The sequence below is a fragment of the Eptesicus fuscus genome, chromosome 9 (assembly GCF_027574615.1).
Source record: "Eptesicus fuscus isolate TK198812 chromosome 9, DD_ASM_mEF_20220401, whole genome shotgun sequence".
NCBI lineage: Eukaryota > Metazoa > Chordata > Mammalia > Chiroptera > Vespertilionidae > Eptesicus > Eptesicus fuscus.
This window is the reverse complement of record NC_072481.1, coordinates 11,998,899-12,008,157: the sequence shown is the minus strand read 5'-3', so window position 1 is coordinate 12,008,157 and position 9,259 is coordinate 11,998,899. Positions and strand designations below refer to the sequence as shown.

The following is a 9,259-nucleotide window of genomic DNA, read 5'->3' as shown; positions in this document are numbered from 1 at the left end:
GGGAGAGGGAGAAAGAGATAGAAACATCAATGATGAAAGAGAATCATTGATCAGCTGCCTCCTGCATGCCCCACACTAGGGATCGATCCCACAACCCAGACATGTGCCCTCACTTGGAATTGAACTGACCTCCTGATTCACAACGCTCAACCATGAGCCACACCGGCCAGGCTTCATCAGTATTTTAGATGCAGACATGCGTAAGGAATGGAGGAGAAAAGAAATATTTTTAGATAAAAAGATCCCAGGGTTGAAAAAAGCTTCAGAAATAAATACCTATAGTACAATAACAGAAATAATGTTTAAAATATCAGCTATTGCATGAAGTGTAATGACACTACAAACTTACTGTTGGCTATCTTTTTGCTTCATACATAGAATGTTAAAATTACATTATCAACTAATATCAACTATTAATATCAACTGAACTGCAAAACATTGTCATGGTTCTTAACCTCTTCACAGTTATCTTGGGTTATGGCTTTGGGGTAGAAAACAGGGTTTGGGAGGTTTTGGTTTAAAGTAATAGGTGACATGGCCAGCATTGACATGCCTGTACTTCAAGCTATCACAAACGCTTTCACCCATTGGAACTTTGAGAACAGGTTCATTAATTAAGGCTTAGTCCATTAATTCAGATGCTTTGCTTTATGCCTGTGTTCAAACCAGTTAACTTACAGCTATTCAGTAAATTACATGAGAGTTTTCCTTTCCTAGCAAAAGAACATGATGCCAGTTTTTTAAATAAACTCATTTGAGATACTTGCATAGACCAATAAGCCAATTCGCAGATGCATCATGAACTTCGTTTATTCATTAAATATTTACTGAGCATCTAGTCTGTACCAAATGGGAATATAACTGAACAAACCATCTCTGCTCTCAAAGCTCAGATTCTTCATGCAGAAAACAGCCAGAGGTTCACACGCTGCCTCAGCATCCTGTCCCACTAACTGTGTGCCCCTTGTTACTCCAACAGATCTTTTATCTGTTTTTTGTTTTATTTTTATATTTCAAAATGCATTCTAGATTATTTGCTGCAATTAAGTCTTCCAAACAGGTTATCATTCTGGGGATTTTAATACATATTTTTTTTGTTTCAAACGGCTCCATTCAAATTAAAAGGATTCTAAGGTAGAAAAAAATAGTCCTTGACTTTTGGTCCTGATTCTGTGTTTTTATTATTCAAGTTTTGGGATCCACATTTGCCATTTTGACCATGCCATTGCCACTTATGTGCTCCTGAGGTCCCCATTTTGTAGAGAGGAACGTTTTGCATTGCTTTTCTCTTTGTTTGCATTGCTTTTTTCCTGTTGGGATAAGGTTCACATACCAGCAAATTCATCCTTGTAGAGTGAATTTTAGTATACCCACCGTTGTGCAGCCATCACCACTATGTAATTTCAGAACATTTTTATCATGCCAAAAAGAAAACCCATACCCGTTAGCAGTCTCTTATTCTCTACTTCTTCTCAGCATCCTGGGAACCACTAATCTACTTTTTGTTTCCATGGGTCTGTGTAAATGAAATAATACATTGCATTGCTTTTTGTTTTGACCTCCAATACACTAAATGGCCAGATTATTATGATCTCTGAACGCATAATAATCTGGCCACTCAGTGTAGACTGACCACAGAGTTGGGATTTTAAAATAAGGTTTTTCCATGTATAAGAACTGCATTGTGGGTAGTTAGAAAGAAGCAGAGGACTTACTAGCCAGAGGCTGGGGGCCACTATCTCCTGGTCCCTTGACATATCAAGATTTGCAAGCTTTCCCTTATACATAAGTACACTGATTGGCCAGATTATTATGTGTTCAGAGGTCATAATAATCTGGCCACTCAGTGTATTTAACAAATGATCAAACCCCACATATTTGCAACATCAAGGACCTGATAGCTGGGGTAGACCCTGATTTTCTGTCTTTGATTTAATTTTTGTTCTTCAAATGTAACTTCTTTTGATATAATGGCAATATGTTTACAACCATCAACTAATTCTGAATACGTTCCTGAGAATTCGTGTGTTTTTTTATTTGTCACCTTGTGGACTTGATGTATATGACCTGGGGTGTCTGACATCCTAGCACTGGTATCTAGGGCATGTCATTTTGACCTCTCCTTTATTGCTACCTGAGTAGTCTTCCTTGGGAATAGAATTCCTGCGTTAATTAGGCCACTAGAGTGTACCCTAGAAAAGTTCAGATGTTGTTTGACTTGGAGTCTGAGGTTGTATATGTCCTTTTCATTGAGGCAATTTTGGACATGGTATTTATTGTGTAGCTTGAGGCTGCCTAGTTGTCATGAGAGTAAAATTGCTCAGTAAAGAATATAATGCCCAATAAAAAAAAAGAATAAAAATGCCTTGAGACAACGGTTAGTCCCAGTTCACTAGTCTTATAAAGATCACTTTTCCTATTCAAGAAGCTTGAGCTATAGATCTCCATATCTTTCAATAGTTTAGGGAAAGAGATTCTTATGTACTGGCTTCAAGTATCACTTGTACCCCCCAGAGGGGAAAATGATAATCTATTAGTGTTTGAACCACCAAAAAAAGATATTGTATTGCCAAATCCTGGAATGATTTACACATCAAAGAAACAAGCTAAAGAGGATCATATGCCAAATGTTTTTAAATAAGTGTTTCATTTTGAAATAATTTTAGACTTGTAGAAATTTTTCAGAGAAAAGTGTGGAGTTCCATATGCCCCTCTTCCAGTCTCCCCTATTGAAAGCATCTTCCATTACCATCGGACGTTTGTCAAAACTAGGAACCAGCATTGCTGCATTGCTATTATCTCCAGACTGTATTTGGGATTCACAAATGTCCTCTTTCTAGTCCTGGATGCAATCCAGGATACCATGATGCATTTAGTCATCATGTATCCTTAGTGTCCTTAGCCTATGACTATGTTTTTAATCTTTCTTGTTTGTCATGACATTGACAGTTTTGAGAAGTCCTGATTAGGTATTTTGTATAATGTCTCTCAATTTGGTTTGTTTTCTCATGATTAAAGTAGTAGTATGGTTTTGGGATAGAAATACCCTATAAGTGCCTTAGCCAGTGTGGTTCAGTTGGATGTCATCCTGTGCACCATGAGGTCACCAGTTTGCTTCCCGATCAGGGCACATGCCTGGTTTCAGGCTCAAACCCCAGGAAGGGGGTGTGCAGGCAGCAGCCCATCAGTGTTTCTCTCTCATCAGTATTTCTATCTCTCTTTCCCTCTCCCTTCCTCTCTCTAAAATCATTAAAAAAGAAAGAAATACCATATAAGTGAAGAGCCCTTTCCATCTCATTATATCAGGAAGTCCATGGTGCATCCATGACATCATTGGTGATGTTTAACCTTAAGCTGGTCTCCATTCTAAAGTTACTTTCCCCTCTTTCTTACTCTATTAGGAAGGTAGGAGTCGAGGAGAATTAAGCTCCACTTTCTTCCTGGAGTGGGACAATGTGTAGTATTATCCCATTATCTGTGGGGATATATTCCAAGATCCCCAATGGGTGCCTGAAACCAAGGGTACTACTGAACTCTATATATACAATTTTTCCCTCTACACACATAACCTATGATAAACTTTAATTTATAAATTAGGCACAGTAAGAGATTAACATCAGTAACAATAAAATAGAAGAGTTGTAACAATATGTGTAATAAAAGTTATGTAAATGTGGTCACTTGTTTCAGGAGATCCCTTGCTGAAGTCTTATAAACTTAATGCTTTCTGATCCAACACGTTGCTGTCATTCAGAACACGTTTTTTGTTCATGTCTTCCACCCACAAATGTCATGCCTTTTGCATCTTATGTGAGCTCTTACCATGCATTGTGGCTGTAACTTTTGCAGTTTGAGGTGCAACAGCAAAGCTATCATGAATTTCTTTTTCCCTCTGCACAATTTCACAGATTTGTTCTTATTGTAAATCTTAGCAACTTCAGCATATGATTTTCTCTTTCCTTATTATTTTCTAGAACGTTCACCTTTTCACTTGAGGAAGCACTTTACAAAGGTTTCTCTTTGGCATATATGGTATCTGAATTGCCAGCATCACTATTGTTGCGCTTTGGGGTCATTATTAAATAAAATAAGGGCTACTTGAGCACAAACCCTTCAATACCATGCAGTTGATCTGATAACAGAGACAGCTACTAAGTGACTAATGATTGGGTAGCTTGGACAGCATGGAGATGCTGGACAAAGGGATGAATCACATCCTGGCGGGATGGAGTGGGACAGTGAGAGATTTATCATGCTACTCAGAACAGCGTGCAATTTAAAACATGAATTGTTTATTTTTGGAAGTTTCCATTTAATATTTTTGGACCACAGTTGACCATGGGTAACTGAAACCACAGATAAGAGGGTGGTCTACTGTTTTTAAGTTATTTGGAATTGTCTTGCAAGGAAGATTTGTCTCTTCTGTTTGTTTCCTTATCAGTCATATATGTCTGTATGTATATATGTATATAAAATTAGAGTTTACATATAATCACAGACTTGCATGTTTATTTATACTTTGAGTTATAAATCAATACCACATTATTTTGTTGCTCAGATTATTCTAGCTTTTGCTTCAGGAGCTCTTTCAAGTTATCTCAAATGTCCCTTTGACTTTCCTACATCCTTTTCATTTTATATTATTTGTGATATTACAAGATGTCACAGGCATGTCTTGTACTTTCCCTGCCCTAGAATCAGCCTTTCTGTTTAGAAACCAAGATCTGAGCACTAAGTGAACTCACTGTTGCTGGCGTCTGCTTCTTGGTCTTCCAGCATTTTAAACTCTGATTTTTGACTGAAGGTGAGATCTTGCCAGGTGAGTAATCCACTTTCACAGGAACACTATGACTTTTAGAAAATATGCCTTTTTTTTTATGTGCCCCAAGCATGAATATGAATCAGCTCTGACCACAAACACAGACATCAAGCTAAGATGAACTAAGGACTGTATGTCTGCTTAGCCCCTGACAGATATAAGAGCAGCACTACCAATCAGGTGTCTCCTTGCCCACTGCCAAGGGGTTTATGCTTCATCTATATATATAAAAGCCTAAGTGACCTTTACCACAGGGGGCAGACGCCCAACGCAGGAGCTGCACCCTGGTGGTCAGTGCGCTCCCACAGCCAACCTCCCTCAGCCAGCTAACCTCCCACAGTCCCTCCCCCACCAGACTGGGCAAGACAGGCCCAATTGCTGGCCAGGCCGAGGGACCCCCCCCATGCATGAATTCGTGCACTGGGCCTCTAGTCTATTATAACTCTGATACCCAAAACACAACCCTAAAGATGTTCCAATCTTGCTTTTGTTCATCCTATTAACACGAAGAAAAGATTGGAACTATTCCCTCTCTCTCATTAGTACAATTTGTTTTCATTTTCCTGTAGCTAACATAGAGTCTACGAAGGTACCAGAAGTTAACTAACCATGGGAGTACTGCATATCAAAACCAGCTAAAGTAGTGCTTTGAGGTAAATGGGCCATTGGAGGAGCCAAGTGGGGAAAATCATTACCTGAGTGTCTATCAAAGTTCATCCAGGAAGAAGTATGCTGTAGTGCAAAAGAGGTCTTGACTGGAGTTGGGAGATTCGTGTTCCAATGCTGGTGCTGCTGCTTACTGGTCATTTGACCATTCTCACTCGTATGGACCTTCCTGTCCTCTCTAAAAAGAGTTGGCTCGTGCCAACCATATGAGTACCTCCAGAATCACTTTAAATACTGCTTACTAAGCTTAACCAAGGAGTAAGTCTTGGTGATAATGGGATATTAAACTTTTAAAGAAGTAAGAATATCAATATTTTCAGAGATTTTCAAACCAAGCACCCTGCAGTTGAACTTGTGCTACCTGTGATTCCTTTCTGACTCTTCTGACATTTACGTTTTGTTCATAAATATGTATCTTCTGGCCTGGAGTCCTAGGAAACTGTCTTTGCCTGAGCTCAAATAACTGTTCTACCTTAACTGCTTTTTAGGACAGAATAATAGTGCTCAGCATTGCTCATGTTAGAGTCACCTGACAATTTTTAAAAACATAAACCTGAACCCTGACCCAGACCAGTTATTTCATAATCATGGGATTAGGCCTGCTCCCCTGCCCCCCTACTTTTTTTTTTTTTTTTTAAGTTCTCTAGGTGATCATAATATGACCCAGGGTTGAGACCTCTGGAATAGTGACAATAACCTGATTTACCTAACAGTTTACCAAACAATTTCTATTTTCAGATATTTGTAACTACAATAGGTGTTGGATGCACGAATACGGCACATGTTTTGAAAAGATAGTGCTATGAGAGGACACTATAAACTAGGAGACTAAGAAATGCTTTCCTGCCCTAGCCAGTTTGGCTCAGTGGATAGAACGTCAGCCTGCAGACTGAAGGGTCCCAGGTTCGATTCTGGTAAAGGGCACATGCCCGGGTTGCGGGCTCTATCCCCAGTGGGGGGCGTGCAGGAGGCAGCCAATCAATGATTCTCTCTCATCATTGATGTTTCTATCTCTCTCTCCCTCTTCCTTCCTCTCTGAAATCAATAAAAATATTTTTTAAAAAGAAAAAAGAAATGCTTTCCTCAGCAAGAGAATTTTATTTATTTTTTAGACAATTCTTTATTGTGGAAAGTATTACAAATGTCTCCTTTTCTCCCCAATGGCCCCCCTCCAGCCCATCCCAGGCCCTCTCCACCCACTGTCAGCGTCCATGGGTTATGCATATAAGGTCTTTGGTTGATTACCTCTGAGATTCTGCGCACTCTGTTCCAGTCAGCCAGACAATTTTAAACTGAGAAATATAAAGAAATAGTTAAGGCAATACATTCCAACAGAAGGCTATATGAGTGCAAAGGCCTTGGGGTAGGGGAATGTGTGGTGATTTGAAGAAAGCCTCCTGCACATCCCACACTGGGGATCGAGCCCACAACCGGGGCACATGCCCCGACCGGGAATCGAACCTGTGACTTCCTGATTCATAGGTCAGTGCTCAACCACTGAACCACACCTGAGTTCTCAGCAAAAAGATGGCAATACTTTTCATCATTTCCAGTTCCCAATATAACCACACAGTGCATTGGAATAATTAGCCTCTTTGAAGTGAACAGTTATATATAATTTACAGTATCAACGGTGAGCTTATTAGACAAATTCATGTACTCCAGTCTACTAAATCAGAATCTGGAGGAGTCCAAGAAACACTTTAACAAGCTCTGCAAGTGATCCTTGGGCACATTGAAGTTAGAGAACCACGGCCTAGGAGTACTTAACATTCCCGCCGCCATTAATAGTGCTCTTCACCAAAAGCTAACTAAAAACAAGTACTGTTTTTAAAACATTTTTTAGGGTTTTGTTTCATCCTTTAACACAAAAAAACTCTTCCTTCATCCCATTATAAATGACATAATATAAAACAGGTTGTAAGCTGTAATCTACCAAGCATTGCAGGCTGTCATCTAACTCAGTCTTCATACCAGCTGTGTGATATATATAAGACAGTACTGCTTCCTTTTTTTTTTTTTTTTAATTGATTTCAGAGAAGAAGGGAGATGGAGAAAGAGATAGAAACATCAGTGATGAGGGAGACTCACTGATTGGCTGCTCCTGCATGCCCCACACTGGGGATGGAGCCCGCAACCCAGGCATGTGCCCTGACCTGGAATCAAACTGTGACTTCCTGGTTCATAGGTTGAGGCCTAACCACTTAGCAACACCGGCCGGGCAGTACTGCTTCCTTTCAGCAGGTAGGGAAGTTCGGCACAGAAGTTTTGTACCTAGCAAGTATCAGAGGTGAGACTGGCACTTGTTTTCCAGAAGACAGTGATTTCCAAACAATATTCTTTCCCACTATAGTGGATATACTTTGGGGCATTGGAATTGGAAAAATAAGGGCTTTACTGTAACCCTGCTTGGGTTATTTACACCTCAGTTTCTTCATCTATAAAATAAGGATAACACCGTCCAACTCATAGGGTTGTTGTGAGAATTAAAGGAGATCAGATAAAGCATCCAGCATTCTGCCTAGAATACTTGGAGTTGGTCCTGTCTATGTCTAATGTTCTTTTTCTACCCACTTCTGCGACCTTAGTCATACTTGGCCACATACAATTAAACTACACTATCTTCAGAACTATGGAAAATTATGGTTTGCCTGTCCACGTTTCTTTAATATTCTTTATATAGTTCAGATTTTTAAAAATATTTTTATTGATTTCAGAAAAGAAGGGAGAGGGGCAGAGATAGAAATATCAATGATGAGAGAGAATCGTTGACCCACTGCCTCCTGCACACCCCCTACTGGGGATTGAGCCCTCAACCTGGGCATGTGCCCTGACCGGGAATCTAATCATTATCTCCTGGTTCATATAGGTCAGCGCTCAACCACTGAGCCACACCAGCTGGGCTTAGAATTTTTTTTCCCCTAGCATACACTGAAGTCTCAGACTTATCCTTGGATAACAAACCTGAGGAGTAGAAGCTTGTAGCTCCCACTTTTCCCAGGATTCAGTAAGGCATTGCAAAACCTTTTTTTGCACAAGGACTAATGGATAGGGTCCTTTACAAGTACTGCCCCACCTAGGAAGAAAGAAAATTTTCACTAGTTTTTGCAACAAAACCATAATGAATTCCTAAAAATGCCAGGTACTAAAAAAAGCACCTTCTGCCACATCCAGCTCTGGCCCTGTTCCTAATGTAGGAGATGCTAATTTCTTTGATGTCAACAAGCTTACTGGATGGTTAAACTAAATTTCAGTTTTTTCTTAAGATAGGCTCAACCAACTAGAATGTAAAGCACAGACACAAATACTGTTAAATTTCAGATTTCTAGGGCCTTTTTAGTGAAATTGTTTGATCTGTTGGAAAGAGCAGGGGCATCATTAATAAATATGAATTGTAAAAGTTTAACTAACAATCTTGCATCTTGAAACATACAGTTCTCAAGGACTATGCCACTTTTTCCAGACTTTGGGTTGAAACTTTCACAAACTTGCTGCAAGTAGTTTAAGAATACTCAAAGCCGCCCGAGCTGGTGTGGCTCAGTGGATAGAGCGTCAGCCTGTGACTGAAGGGTCCTGGGTTCAATTCCATTCAGGGGCACATGCCAGGGTTGTGGGCTCGATCCCCAGTGGGGGGCGTGCAGGACGCAGTCAATCAATGATTCTCATCATTGATGTTTCTATTTCTCTCCCTCTCCCTCTCTGAAATCAGTAAGAATATATATATTTTAAAAAGAACTTTTTTAATATTTCCCCATAACCACAAAGAAAAGCTGT

General features: G+C 39.8%; 1 pseudogene; it reads right to left on the bottom strand.

Annotated features, from left to right (window-relative positions):
- Positions 1 to 4,875: 4,875 nt before the first annotated feature.
- On the bottom strand, positions 4,876 to 5,026 carry LOC114233990 (small nucleolar RNA SNORA48; annotated as a pseudogene).
- Positions 5,027 to 9,259: the final 4,233 nt, after the last annotated feature.